This window comes from Kryptolebias marmoratus, linkage group LG11 (genome assembly GCF_001649575.2).
Source record: "Kryptolebias marmoratus isolate JLee-2015 linkage group LG11, ASM164957v2, whole genome shotgun sequence".
Classification (NCBI taxonomy): Eukaryota; Metazoa; Chordata; class Actinopteri; order Cyprinodontiformes; family Rivulidae; genus Kryptolebias; species Kryptolebias marmoratus.
Window position 1 is genome coordinate 18,716,838 of NC_051440.1, and position 12,608 is coordinate 18,729,445.

At 37.4% G+C, this 12,608-nt stretch overlaps 1 protein-coding gene across 3 annotated transcripts in view; it reads right to left on the reverse strand.

Annotated features, from left to right (window-relative positions):
- The window catches only part of LOC108239959 (zinc finger protein 469), a 189,709-nt gene that overhangs the window by 174,120 nt on the left and 2,981 nt on the right, over window positions 1–12,608 (reverse strand). For 2 of the 3 annotated variants that reach the window (XM_037978066.1, XM_017423023.3), the window contains exon 2: window positions 2,304–2,351. The gene's annotated coding sequence lies outside the window, so the exon portion shown is untranslated. Of the gene's footprint in view, window positions 1–2,303; window positions 2,482–12,608 lie in introns of those variants that run through there. The other variant, XM_037978065.1, reaches the window with a different exon arrangement.

The following is a 12,608-nucleotide window of genomic DNA, read 5'->3' on the forward strand; positions in this document are numbered from 1 at the left end:
AGTGAAACATTACTGTATCCTGTTACCAGGAATGAAACGTAAAACCTGACTGTAAACAGGTCTCACACATGGAAACAGGAAAAAAAAAAAAACTTTGCCACCATTAGAAACATGGTAAGAGACAAGCTCATATCGGCCTTTAAAAAAAAGACCTTTTACAGCAGTGCTGCTCTTGCACTGTCATGCCCACACACACACGTTACACGAGTACACAACACACAACACACAGGCAAACCGAGGCAATCAGTGAGTGGATGACAGCCTCCAGACAGGAACTGCTCCCAGCATTTGTAACGCTGTTCATAAATCACTTCGCACAGTGGGGTAATGATCCATCGAGAAAGAGAGAGGTGAAGCTCACCTCAAAAGTAGAGCCCTTTTATAGACCCTTCTTGTGTAAAAGTGCTGACAGAAACATGATTATTGCTGTATGTACAGCTTTGGAAAAGAAAAGAAAAAAACTCTACAGGGGCAAATCAGCAGCTTGGAGAAATGTGGTGATATTTGTGTTGACTCTATGGGGACTTTACTGCTCTTTACTATATATTTTAATATTAAAGGTACATTATTCAGTTTTAAACGAGAAGCTCAAATAAAATAGGTCTTAGTTTGAATGCAATCTATTTTTTTTATTCCCATTTATAATGTGTTTAAAGAGCCAGGTGATTGAATAATCCAGATCTCTCATTCTTGTCAATATAATTGTGCAGAAACTGTTAGAGACATTGGCCTGGAGGAAGTACACAATGATCTTAAGCCAGGTACTTTCATTCTGTGGCTTTCACTCATGTTATTTTTTTTCCTTTTTTTTGGGTTAATTCATGGTAATGTTGTATTTATTTAAGGGAAACATCTGTTATGGTAACAGTTCAGAGATTTGTATTTGTTTTTAGGCTGTTATCCTGTGAACTAATGATAAGTTTGATTCATAGGTAGGAAGTTTAATAATAGATTAGTTACCTGTGACATTTTTTTTCCATTTATTAAAAGAAACAACACCAGTTGTTTTCCATTCTAAAAAACATGTAACGTTACATAGAAACTGACGTGAGTTTTTTTGTACAAATCCTTTCTGCACATCACAACAAAAACACCTCTGTCTTCTCGTGTCTTGGCTGACATTCAGATGCTGCCGCCATCCTTGTGTACACTCTGCATGAGCAGAAGTGCTTTCCTACCGAGAATCTGAATTTTACCACTTTCTACTGTAAATAATACTCAAGAGGGCCGTGCTGACGCTGTGTGAGGCCGCCTGCTGATGAAATCTGGCATGAGCTTCCAAAAAAAATCTTTGCAGCTCTTTTTGAACAACATAAGCTGCTCCTGTTGCTCACTTTTTTTTCAGGAATGTAAACTGAAGTCTGCATTCCTGAACCAAAATTACAATAATTCAAGAGTAACAAGATGAAGAACACAGCCAAAATCTCTGAGCGTGTTCCCTTTCTCTCAAGCTCTTTTCATGTGGTCATATAAAAAATCTTCATTTGTGTATAATAAAAAACTAAAATTACCACATGTATAGTTTTCAGTTCACCAATACCTCCTATTGCTTAAATATAAATCTGCAACCTTTTCAGAGCGTTGCTGATAGGAACTGGTAAATAAAAAAGAATCTGACTGTATATTTGTTTGTAGTTTAGGATTAATTAGTTTAAACTTAAATTAAACAACAGGGTTAGAGTTAAATTACATTAAATTCCATTAAACTTTGTTTTAATTGTTAATACTGAGGACCTTCACGGAACAGTGATCCTAATTATAAAAGTTAATTGCAGAGAATTCAGTTATTGACTCTCAGTGGCACCCCTGGTGTTTGTGTTGTTTCTGTCAGTTCGGTGTCATTTTTATTTATTTATTTTTTTACCATTATGAAGAAAAAAGCTTCTCTGGAAGTTGTGCATTTTGCAATTTATTATTAAATGACTGCCTGGAACGGAATAAACATCACAAAAAGTGGAGTAGTCAATCTGATTCTTAAAAACATCTCATTGAGGAAGGACTGTTCCAAGTTCCTTCAATATTGAGACCTAAAATGGAAATAAACTCTATACATTTTGTTAAATTGCCTCAGCATGAATTAAACTAGAACCCTTCTATAGGATTTTTTAAGTTCACGATTCTTTTAAAAATTACAAATAATTGCACTTTGAGAGATTTTCAGTCAAAACAAAAAGACATTTTTGTCAGGTTTTGCTACCTTCCTTTCATGCCTGTGACAAATCAAGTAGCGTTAAGAAGTATATATGCTACATAAAACAGTGCTTGTAAAAAAAAAATGTATGTTTAAATCATTTCACACTTACTGTTTGAGTTTCTGCTGCAGCTGTTCTCTGCTGCTTTGTCAAACCCTCCTATCAGAGACAGAAACAAGCAAAATATTTGCATTAACACAAATATCGGTCATACAAAATCCTACAAGAGATTCAACAAGTTAGCAAAGACAAGAGTGGTGAAACAACACAAATACATTTTCATGACAGAAACTCACACACGGAAACCGTCCTGTAAATCATTCAATAAAATAAGTCAAGAGAAGATTTAAATAAAGACAGAAACCCCAAATCTTCTTCCTGCTCCAAGACAAAGACAAACTCTATATAACAGAAAGATTACATTAGTGCAAGTGGCTCTTGGACTCACTTCAGTAGTTTAATGGAAAATATCTCTGGCAAAACTAAAAAAAAGGGAGATTCTCTAATTAATCAAGAAAATTACAATAGCACAGCCGCGCCCAACCGCTGTAAAACACTGGGGTCATATTATTTTGGGAAAAAACAAGAAGGAGAAGAAAGGTTTGTGCGCTACATGGTCAGTATAAGCTAATGAAATAAATATGGCTACCATGTTTAACATCAAAATGAAAGCCAAAGCTAAGAATGTTTGGAAAGTGCATAAACTCGAGAGCTGAGTGTGAGGGAGTCAGTAATAACAGTGTGTTGGGATAATGATTTGCAGTGTTGGCTCTGAATCTGTGCCAACTCTAGATTGGGGGGGAAACATATATTCTTAGGAGTTCAAATCACTGTTTCATTTATTAACAGATTTACATGAAGATAATAGCATATTCAGTGAAGTAATAAAAAGGCAGCAAGGCGAAAGTGTCTGCTTTTCACGGCTTGCTAAAACAGATCAGTATTTGGTAAAACTACATCGGAAGCAGCAGAATTTTGTGATTTACGGACTTGCAGGGAAAGCAGAAACACACCAGTTTGTGTGAGCATGCTAAGGCCTTTAAATCAGCTCAGGCTTGAGGAATCTCTCCTCTTAGCCTCCAGCATTAAGTGATTTATTGGTGGAAATGCTGACAATGACTTTTTTTTTTTTCTTCTTTCTTTTTCAGAACAAGAAAGCAGCCAGCCTCAATTCCAGCTGAACTCTGCCAAGATGAATAGTGATTTATATCTGATTAGGTTTATTAAAAAAAGAGACCCTAGAAAAAATAAATAAATAAAAAACAGAAAAAAAATGTGTTTTAAATAGATTTTCAAAGACATTTGAATCCAACTGGTTTTATAGGGATACAGTGTGCCTATAAAAAAGTATTCACCCTCTTGGATGTTTTATACTTTTATTGCTGTCATAAATCCATCATGGGCAATATAAATTGACTTTCTTTTACACTACAGTTCTGGTGTGTCAGTTATGAGATTCAGTATGAATGAGTATGAACTATATCCAATAAATAGTCATTTTTGTTTTGTTTGTACAATCATTTGTTGTTGTTTTTCTGTGGTTTTTAAGTGTATTTTAACAGTTACTTTTTAATGCTTCAACTTTTTGTATAATATCTAATCTGCTTGACAAATTTGTATTCTTTATCATGTTGTCTTTCTTTGCTGCTACAATAACTCTTTCATCTTCTACATTTTCAAACATTGCTAATGAGAGCAAACATTTACAGACATCAGAGTGCATTAATAGGGCACGGATTATACCATCTGTAGAACTGTACACGAAACACCTCCTGCTCAGAAATATCTGCTAGTTTCTAGACATGTGAACCAGCCATTTGGGCAAAGAACCAAGAACACCTCGTCACCAAGATGCTCGTTTTTACAAGTGGAGTCTAAGACAACTTGTTCTCCAAAGGTGATTATCCTGAGGAGAAAGCTACAGTTGGTGGACTACAACAGCTCCATGTGGAAGACATTATTGGCAATTACAGTACAGTAGTTGAGACACTTATACAAGCTATGCAATATATACACAGGAAAAGCCACAGCATGTATCTATGTCGAGTAAAGGAGGGGTGGGTATGAATGTTGCTAAACAAGGACTTAGGCAAAACATTCTTGTCTGTGCCAAAAGCCTGGACTGATTAGGCTGAGAGTCACGTGAAATACATAAAACACATCACTAACCGATTAGGAAGAGGAAACAATAAAGTGAGACAAAACGAATGGAGCTGTTTTGCCCGTTTTGAGCAGTTTACTGCCCTTATGGAGCCGTCCCTGAGTACTGTTTGACTGATGATGAACTCCTCTGACAGCTGAGCGTGTGTGGTAGACGGAAAGTGTCAGAAGAAAATGATTAAGCTCTTCTCACACGAAGCGTGCTTTGTACACACATAATTATGTAAGATCTCTAGCTGATTGCCTCCAACAAGCAATCAGGCGCTGTTTGTCTTTCACCTCCATTGTGGTCTCGCCATCTAAAGGAATCACAAAGGCAAACATGTCCCCTTCTCAAAATGAATGATTTCCAGCCAGACCCTCCAGCCACACTGATGAGAGTCTGAATTCATAAAGACAACTGTACTGCAACATTACAAGCAATTTTCTTTATAGTCTACCTCTGAAAGAGATTTGTCTTGTTCTATGCACATGGTTTAAATCAAGGTGGACTAGAAAGCTGTGATTTTCAAAGCCCTCTATTTTCAGGGCTCATGTGCTACTCAATTTAACTTTCCCTGGCCAAACAAAGGGCTGAATCTCAGAAAAATGAAAGACTGGCACAAACATAGTCAGCACATGAGGTTATAATTTATCCTTAACAAATCTTTGTGCGCATCTTTCTCAAGTTACCATAAACTACAGAGACAAAAATATGTAATGTTGCCCATACTTTCTTCCTCTTCCAGGGCTAAGAAATTAAATATATTTGACCTTGTGGAGTCAGTTCGGGTGACAATGTTTGCACTTGTGTCGACTGGCTAGGTGATAGCCGAGCATGGTTATCTGAAAATGGAGCCGTGTTCTTCACAAATTTTACAGGATCTAATCAAAAGTAGATGATTTTCCCCAGGTTCGCTGTGTAACCTAATAAAACTGTAACAGACTCAACACCAACACTGTGCCAACGAATGTTCTGCATTCCGTGGGAAACAAATGAGTACAACAAAGAAAAGCACTGATAGTGGTTTTATAGTTGCATCACCTCGTGCAGAATTTTGCATAAGATAGTGTCCCGAATCAAATGAGAGTCGACTCAAAGCAATCAGTGATAATTTGGGGAAAAAACCTTGGCTTCCTTTCAGGAATGATTCTGCAAATCAACAACTTGTGATTAAAAATCATCTCCATTTAAAATCCTTTGGTCTTAAGATCGGCCTCTCCTTCACTACTGACATTTACGGCCTCCCAGTCCCACCAGCTAGCCAGAAAGACGAGCCGAAGAAGCTGCCAAAAACTTTTTCTGACATTTGATTGAGCTCTTTTTTTCAGTGGAAAGTCGAGTGAGGTTGTTGTTGGGTTTTCACAAACACCCTCAGCTGTTTTCCTCATTTCTCCCATGTTTTCCCCAGTACAGATAATTTCAGCAGATGTCCATCTGATCTCCATCAGGGGTAGAACTAACAACCGAAGCCGCTTGTATTAATATGAAACATATCCTTTTTTTAGAACTTCAGTGAATGGCTTTTCTGAACTCATTGGAACACCATACGCCCCAGCATATGAGTAACCTACTCTCCCTATAAGCTAAGCACAAATATATGCTCTGTTAAACAGGAAACACTCTTAGTGTAAATGCAGTAGATGTTTACACTGGGATTTGGTACTCTACCCAGAGGCATCAAAGAATACATCATCCAGACTTCTTTCATCAATTCAAAACAAATCCATGAATGTGTCTCTTCAAATCTCCTTTTCCTTTGTCTATCGCATCCTGTCTTAGCCGTCCACGAGAAATCCCACCAACACACATCTTTAACAACAAGCTCATGTGTCCCTTCCACTTAATCTGCTGAATCTACAGGGACTCTATGACTGTCCAAGCTCATTGTACAAGCCTCTGAGCCCCCCACACAACCACAGATGCTCAGCCCTAAGTGAGGAGCCCGACATATGGAAGCAATCATAGTGGACAGAGATGAAATGATACATAGAACTATTACATACGGTGTATGGCTCAGTAATGACTTAGATCCGATGTCTAATCAAAATACAGTCACTCAGCAACAGATTTAATAGATATGTGTGTTGTCTCATAGTTAAAGTCCTGGTAAGTAATGACCAAGATCAGATATCTTATTGTAATGCATTGATGTACTTCTATTGTGCAGAAAATACAGGACAAAACTATTGTTTATCAATAAAGTCATTGCAATTAGAGAATTTGGCTTATTTAAATTAAAATATCAACCAATTAAAACTGATTACAATTAAACACCTTAATACTATGATTACATATGATTACTATGATACTATGATAATTTCTTGAGGTGATCCTAATTTGTTTATATTGTGCAAACATAAATGGAAATACAGAATATAAAACAAAGTTTGTACAATTTCAATGCACCTAAAGTCAAGATTTTGTTCAAATGAAGCCATTCCTTTCTCGTAAGTTATTTACATATTCTTCAGGAAATGCTCCTTATGTTTCTTAAAAACCATTTCAAAGCTTTTCTTTGGATAATCTTCAGTCTTTTGTTCTATTATCTGTCAAGAAGATTCCACACTGCTTCAATAATGTTGAGGTTTGGGCTCTGAGGAGACAAATCCATGACTGATGGTGTTCCATTGTATGTTTTTTTTTTCTATCAAAGTATGCTTGTTGCTGGATTGGCAGTTTGTAGGGGTCACTGTCATGCTGAAAAACAAAGCTCTTGCCAGTCAGATGCTTTCCAGATCATATTGCTTAGTGGATTAATTAGATTGAGCTTTCATGTGCTCTTAATTCCATCAGTTTTGACAAAATCCCTAACAACTTTGGCTGAAACTTGGAAAAACCCCTACAGTGTTTTACAAACGGTTGCATACACTTCCTGTTTTACCTCTCCTATGACCGCTTTCATACATGCCGATGATGATTTGAACCAAATAATTCACATTTGGATTCATTACTACATAAGACCTGTTGCCACAGATTTTCAGTTCACGTCCTGTTTAATTTGGCATACCTCAGTCTTTTCTTTCTCCTTTCTCCTTCCATAGGAATGACTTTTTGACAGCCACCACTTCATGGAGATTTTTTCTGATGAGGCTTTGGCAAACCATTGATAGATCAAATAAAGGGCCAGATAAATCTCTTAGGTCTCATGTCAAGTTTTTTACTAGATTTTACTCTGTATTTCTGAAAGGAAATCACATTTTGTTACTGTTCATCCGTAGCTGTAGGTTATTTTGTTAGGCCGTCTCTGCTTTTGTCTGGCTTATGTCAATTTTCCTCAAGGTGTTTTCTTGATACATTATATATTGAAGGAAGATATTCCAAGTTCTTTCATCCATTCTTCCTTCTTCAGCTGCTTATCTGGGATTATAGAAGCAGTGCTGTACCTCCCGCACCTTGTATACTTTTAGCTAATCTGGACGAGTCCAGAAGGCAAGTTTTATTAAATGCCCAAACAACCTTAACTTGGCCCTCTCAATACAGAGGAGCAGCGACTCAATAGTTCCTCCTGAATAGCTGAGCTCCTCACCCTGTCCCTAAGTCGAGTCCAGCAACTCTTCAAAGGAAACTCATTTCAGCTCCTTGTTTTTTACGATCTCATTCTTTCCCATAGATCAGTGTTGTCCAATCCTGGTCCTTGAGGGCCACTATCCTGCATGTTTTAGATGTTTCTGCTTTGACACACCTGATTTAAATGCACGGGTGATTAACAGTCTTCTGCAGAACTTGAAGACCTGCTGAAGAGCAGAGAAACAACTAAAACACTCAGAATAGTGACCCTTGAGGACCAGGACTGGACACCATTGTCATAGATTATGACCATGAGTGAAGGTTGAAACATAGATTGATTGATAAATTAATACCTTTGCCTTATGACTCTGTTTTCACCTTACTATAGTAGACACCCTTTTGTCACAAATCACTCCTGAAACTTTTCTCCATCCTGTCCGGACTCTCTTCTTCACCTCTTTACCACACTCCCCGTTTTCCTGGACAGTCGACCCAAAGTCCTTGAAGTCCTGCACCTTTGAGACTTCTGCTTCTTCTAGTTTCGCTGTTCCACCCGTCTCCCTCTCATTCACACACATACTCTGTCTTGATATGGCTGACTTTCATTCCTAGTCTTTCAAGTGCATACCTCCACTTCTCCAGGTTATCTTCCACCTGTTCCCTGTTCTCACCACAGATTACAACGTCTATGACTCCCTCCAGGCAGAAAACGGACACAAGGCATTCTTCCATGGTTACTGCCAACGTCATCTGCAAACATCATAGTCCGTGGGGATTCCTACCTGACCTCATCTGAGGTCAAGAATGATGCAGTTTCACCTCTCACCACCATCTCTTCTCCCTCTGTCTCCTGGCATGTTTTCCCTCCCTACAGTAGTCAAGTTTTGCCGGCACCCTGCTTGTCAACAGCACCCGTGGAGGTCATTGTTAACCCGGGCCTCAACCAACCCACTTATGGTGTCACTTGGATGAGCTCGAATGTTAGTGAGAGCTTGTTTTTGTTTGATGTGTGACCTAACATACATCTGACAGTGGTGAATCATTAGAATTGGACTGAAAATTAGAAAAAACCTTGAAAGAACTCAATAACTGTTGATTAGTACATTAAGACTCTAAAACCCTTTTAGAAGATAACATAAGACAGAATCTGTGAAGGCAAAACATGAATAAATGAGAATGCCTGAAGACTATTTTGCCAAATAACACAAAACTTTTCATTTAAAAAAAAAAGTTTTCTCATGTAGAACACCACAGACAAGGGATCAAGGTGTACTCTATGTCAAACAAACACACATTCTTAGTAATCCAGTGTCATGTTCCTGTCAATTCATCTTCAGGTAGCACACTTTACCTTATAAACTAGGAATGTTTTTGTACCAAAGGACAAAGAGAAGAAGCCAGCTCAGTAATTTTCTCTTGTCATTCATCTCTAGCACACATCTGCTATCATCTATTTGACAGCAATCGATCCTCATAATACATCAATAACACCACTGTGACCTATATTTTTATTTTAGAAATGAGGACAGCAGTTACAAGCTGACAGAAGGATTTATGACTCTCTGATTCCATATCAGGGTGTCTGCATCAAAACTTTTATGGAGGGCTGTTAATCATCGAGGTTTTTGCTCTTACAGTGTTCAGCAAGCTGTTGGCTAGCAGATAAGAAGATGACAACATGAATGATTACAGACAGGCCAGGCTCTACATGGTACAGTGGTACAGTGTGAAATGTACTAATAAACATGAAACTGATGTAAAACAGTGGGGTAAAATAAGTAAAACTAAGGCTTCTCCTAAGTGGGCTGAACGAATTATTAAATATCTTCGACATGATAAATCAGCATGACTCAGAAAAACATCTTTTGCAATTTAATAACATCGTACAAATGAGTAAAAGAGATGGGTCAAGCCAAGAAGGGAGAGAGGAGTTCAACAAATTGCTTTAAAAGGGAAACAAAATGGTTTACTTAGTTTTTAAGTATGCCAGAAACCTAATAATGGAAATCTTTATTGTGATCTTTAAGAATGTGTGTACTGGACACATTGTCAGGATCTGTCTCACTTTTGTGGACAACAGAAGTCCCAAAATTCTTTCAAATTTGGCTGAACGACTAGGCTAGGTTTGGGTTTAGAGTTGGTTTGTATTAATGGATGACTAAATGTGCCAGCAACTGAAGATAATTCATTGTAATGTCCTGCAAAGTGATGGAAACACAGTTGTGAGAGAGTGTGTATGTGTGTGTGTCTGTGAGCTGTAACCAAAATCTTTTACCAATTGATTATGTGATCATGAAAAGTTGAACCAGATGGTGGAAAGTTTGTCTATGAATTCTCCCACACACACATACAAAAGGCACACATAAACACAGCAACAAACATCCATAGTAGTGATGAAGTACTGCAGAGACTTGCCTCTCGTTTAGCATTACCACATTAATCTTTGAAAATCATCTTCATATATTCTGTTTCACAAACACACAATCTAATCAAATGCATTTTCTCCAGATGTAGATTTACAAAAACCAGTCCACAGCCATTGAGAACATCATTTTGGCTGGAAGATTTGACTCGTGTTCGTTTTTGCCCTTGCAACGAACTGACTGACTCTGATATTGTGTTGTGCTCTCACGTGATTTCTCAATGGGCCTTCTGAGAGCAACTGCCAGACCCACTCACTTCTTCATGTTACTCATCAGTGACAACATGGCCTTTGGGTGTTTCCTGATCTTATCTATCACTCGCAAATTGCGTTCGAGCATTGCTATGCCAAGACACTGCTGGGTACAACAACATTCACCTAATTTTCTGGTATTGTCGAGATGAGTGGTGCATTCTTGCAGTAAAAAGTTTCACCACTGATTGCAGACATAATCATCAGAGCTGGAAGGCAATAAAACACAATGAGTCATGTCCACTTTCCCCCTTTACTTCTGTCTCCTCTTATATCATAATAATGCAAACAAAACCCTGAACAAAAGGTCCTGAACAGATAGAAAAAAACAAGTCATCAAAAGGGAAAATTAAAGATTGTTAAGAAGATTTTCAGTGTTCACAGAGCTCATTGGGTGCAGCTTTAGACTGCCATAGAAAGGTCATTTCAACAAGCCGTATTTAAAAGATGACCTCTCCATTGTTTTTTGTTCTACTTTTTCTGTTGTTCAACTTTTGGTTCAAAATAAACTGCAATAGTTAAATTTTATTTTGGAAAGTTTTAACCCTTAACATCAGCGAACTGTCTGACAGTCAAAACCACCTGTCTGAACATTTAGAGGCACAATGTGAAGCCAGTTCAGGGCAGTGTGTGTAAAAATATCAACCATTTTAATGAGTCACTCTCACTCTGTCTTGTGTTTTAGCAAGACATAATCTTGCTAATATATCTTTGATCAGCCACGGAAAACTAAATTCCCCTCAGTGGATGTGAAATGACTTGTTAGCATGCAAATGAAATATTAATTAGTTGACAAACATTATCCACAGAGATTTAGTGATGGCTGATTTGTTGTAACAGAAGTTTGCCTCAGTGAAACATCTGTCGACTGTAAAGTAAACATCTGCTGTCACTGGATTGGTGGGCCTTCAATAATGTTTTAGCCAAATCTGAAAAAAGTACATTAGTTGTCCTTTATCTCCGCTTTCCAAATATTGTGTGCAATTCTTAGTCATTCTTTCACTCCAATAAAAATCTATCTTAATTATCTCTCTTGTGTGAAATCACTTGATGACTCCAAAACTCAATTTCTTCTGTTTTTGAGTCTCACATGCTGACTCAGATTCATTATGTGTATTGCTCCGTATCTTGGCTTTCTGTAGCTGAAATTCTGTTGTAGCCTGTACTGAATCTCTACACACCAAGAACTTAACGTAGAAAAGTGGCTCCATATGGGTTTAAATGCTTTGTAATGTTTTCAATCCTGATTTTGTTCAATTCTTTCACTTCTTGTTTGTACTTTTTAGTAATAATGATAAATCCGTGATGCTAATGCATTGCACACCTTCAGTTGTCAGGCATGAAAGTTAAGAGAAGATATTAGAATTTTTTTTTTCACATTATTATTTTGCAGTAACTAATCATTTATCTAATTATCTTGTGATAACAAAGTTTTAGTCATAATAATGGTTTAATTATTTAATTATTCTAAGAAAATAGTTTAACATATTTATCTAAGCTAGAAAAGCTTTTTTTCATGATATCTGGAAACTATTTCAAAATCACAATTAAAGAAAAGGAGTGTGTTTTATTAGAAATCAGGACAATCGTGCTGGCAGCTGAATCTAGCTAAAAATGTCAACATCCATCCACATAAATAAAGATAGATGAAGCGACTCCATTAACTCCCAGTGTCCAAAACTGAAGCCTAAATGCTGTTTTTAGGGGTGACACTTCTATGTTTTATTTTTGGAGCCAGAGTTTGAGCACTGAGGGATGTACCACTGACACAAAAAGTCCCACCTACACACCTTTCTTTAAATGCATATTTGGCCATACAGCAGCAAGATAAAAACTATTTGAATCTCCAAAAACCAACACCTGAAACAATTTATCTAGAATGTATTTTTTTATATTTAGGTCAAGAAAATGTCCCATTTGCTTACATGGAAAGGTGAGGTTTAAACTACACTGCAGCCAGCCACTAGGGGGAGCTCTTCCTTTGTGGCTTCAACATCCAGCGTCTGGTCCTGTGTCTATTTACCATCTATGTCAACGGTCACATCAAGTAACATACATCACTGATCAACCCATTGCTGTTATAGATCGTCTC